Source organism: Chlorocebus sabaeus, chromosome 9 (genome assembly GCF_047675955.1).
Source record: "Chlorocebus sabaeus isolate Y175 chromosome 9, mChlSab1.0.hap1, whole genome shotgun sequence".
Taxonomy (NCBI): Eukaryota; Metazoa; Chordata; class Mammalia; order Primates; family Cercopithecidae; genus Chlorocebus; species Chlorocebus sabaeus.
The window spans coordinates 52,670,419-52,673,211 of NC_132912.1; the positions used below are offsets into that span (position 1 = coordinate 52,670,419).

The following is a 2,793-nucleotide window of genomic DNA, read 5'->3' on the forward strand; positions in this document are numbered from 1 at the left end:
ACGAATCATTTTGCCCATAGTAACCCTGACCTACATGAAAAAGAGAAAAACAATAGAAATTACTTTTATGTATACATGAAATTTTAATTTATAATATTATGTTATATTTTGCTATACATTTGTACAATTATTTTAGTGTTAATTGTATTTTATTATAAAAATCATACAATGTAGAAAAAAGAAACATAGACAAAACATAACGAATAAAAACATTACCCCAAATCCCAAACCCAAAGACAAGTGCTATTAACATTTTCAACTACAGTATAATAAATTTAATTCTGCTTAAATATGATGGAAGAAAAAGAAAATGAAATGGGATTGAAGAAACTGTGGAGCATCACACGAATACTTCTGGTCGCCTGTGACAAAGCAGCTGTCCCTTTCCCTCTATGCCTCTCCTTCCCTCTGCTCATGGACATCACAGCACATCGCACTCTGCCATCTATTTTGTTCTCTATTTTTAATTTTGTTGTGTGTCTCCCACGCAGTCCTTAAAGGTGAGTCCTTGAGAGCAGGGACTCTGCCTGCCTGTTCCTGTTACACAGCAGAGCGCTGCACAGGGCCTGGGTGTGGCGGGTGCTCATAGGGGTCTCTGCAATAGGAAAGCAGAGCCCAGATGCCGGTCATGGACCACGGGGTCAACTCTGCGTGATGAGGACCGGAGGTGGGAGGGACAGTGGATGAACATGTGCATCGGCATTCTTCCCACGTCATTTCCTTTTAGAAAAAAAAAAAAAAAATCAGTATGGACAAGACTTTCATGACTTGCCCTGGACCAAAGATTAAAAACAACCTGGACAGTAAGAATCCCTGGCAGGAGGCCCTAGAGGGCAGGAGGCCAAGGGTCATGGTTGGGCACCGTGAGTTGTACAGAATGTGGATGCCCCCCTGCTGGGGCAGCACGTGTCTGCGGCTGATCTAAGGACACAGTGCTCACCTCCCTTGTTGGTGGCCCCCAAGGTGTTCAGATATCTGCAGTGTCCTAGGGTCTGTGAGGAGGGCAAGATGCAGGAGATGATCGCCCGAGGAATGGTACCGTTGCTCCAGGTCACCTTTCAGAGTTAAGCCAACAGACTCTGTAAATACACAAGAGCCAGAATGGTTGACACCAAGCAGCCATTCGTGGTCACTTAGGACACAGTCACAATGACATGAGATCTCATGCGAGGCTCCTCGCTGCTGGACCCACATCCCCCTTGGCCACCGTTGCTGAGGTAGACCTCATAGTGCTTTGGGGAATGAGAGCATTGCCCATGCTGTCCACTCACCGAGGGCAAGAACTGCATGTCCCTGGGCTGGCTCTCACCATCTTCGCTTTCTGTGCTTTAGGGAGGTCTTTGCTGAAGCCAGCCTGAACAATGGCAGAAATGTCTTTTCTAATGACATCACTTTGAAGAGCACCACCTGTGTGAGTACCAGGGTAGGGATGCCACCAACCTGGGCTGTCCAGAGCCCCTGCACTGGAATGAGATACACCCTGGGGAGGACAGAAAGAGCACATAGTTCCTAGGCAGTCCCAGAAAAGTAGCATGTGCAGCAGACACCTGAGCCTGCTTGATCCTGTTCCAGCTGGCACAGGGGGGTGAGGCCTGGAGGCTGTGTGCCAGGAGCCAGAATCCAGGACCTCTAGAGTCTCCAGCTTCTCCACATGGGCCTCCCAGGTCCAGGGGATCTGGAGAATTCCACGCACTACCTTCAGGATGCGTGTGCCGCTGAACCGGTGCCCCAGCTGCTAATCTGATCCTAAACCCACTTACAACCCCTTCCCCCCAGCCTGCCTGGTGGTCATCTGCTGTCATTTCCCAGATGCTGTCAGCCTCCTTTCTGCCTCTCCTCCCTGCTCGGGCCCCTGAGCTGCCCCTCTCTGCTCCCTCCCCGAGCCCTGTAGTATGTCCCCTCCTGTTGCTGATGGGGAGGCTGTCAGGCGCACAGGCCAGGCTCAGGCCCAGCTCGGGCCAGCACACGTTCTCTCCTCTCCCCTCCCTAGCCTTCTTTTTAAGCAGAAGTCTGGATTTGGGAAGGCCTGGGCAGCCTGCATTCCCACGGATGCCGCCCAAAGTCCCTTTACTGTGAAGAACAGCCAGAGAATAGTTCCCGTTGCTTACACCCCATGTATCCCTGGTTCTGAGCCAGGCCTTTCTCTGAGCTCTGTAAACCTCACAAGTGCCCCCAGGGAGGGCAGCTTATTCCCTTTCCACAAGTGTGGAGGCTGAGGCTCAGAGCAGTGTGTGGATGTGCCCATGGTGCAGAGCCTGGAAGTGGGGAGAGCGGCTGTGGGGTATGGACCCGGGTCTCCTGCCCCTGCTCCTGCACCTGCACCTCTCTCGGCCATGGTACCCCCACCCTCACTTATCTTTGTACCTGTAGATTTAGTTGTCCTCCAAGAAGCCCTGTGCTGCAAGCGAGGTGTTCAGTGAGGCTAGGTTCATCAGATCACAGAAACTTCTGGGACTTTCTTGGCAACGCTCTAGGGCAGAGCCTTTGAGCAGGACCGAAGGAGGAGTCTGTAGCTCTCTGGGGACCAGCCCTGGCCACTAGCCTCACTTTGGTACATGGAGGAGGGACCAGCTAGGGAAAGCGAGGAGTGGGCAGATGGGTCACCAAATGGTGGGCACCGGGAAGAGGCCACCCAGGCCACTGACATTTGCATTGTCTACCAGGCCTAGTGCATGTTAATACCTATCTCCTACAGGGTGCCAGTCCACCACAGACCACCATTCACCACAGGCAACCCATCCATCACAAAACACACATCCATCACAGACTACCTGTCCACCACAGGCCACTCAT

The 2,793-nt window shown here is 51.9% G+C and overlaps 1 long non-coding RNA gene across 1 annotated transcript; it reads right to left on the reverse strand.

The window, feature by feature from the left end:
- Window positions 1-252: 252 nt before the first annotated feature.
- LOC119627849 (uncharacterized) lies at window positions 253-1,313 on the reverse strand. The gene is made up of 3 exons (XR_005244069.2): window positions 1,272-1,313; window positions 941-1,079; window positions 253-720 (listed from the first exon to the last, which is right to left on the reverse strand). It is a non-coding gene; the product is annotated as an uncharacterized lncRNA (long non-coding RNA).
- Window positions 1,314-2,793: the final 1,480 nt, after the last annotated feature.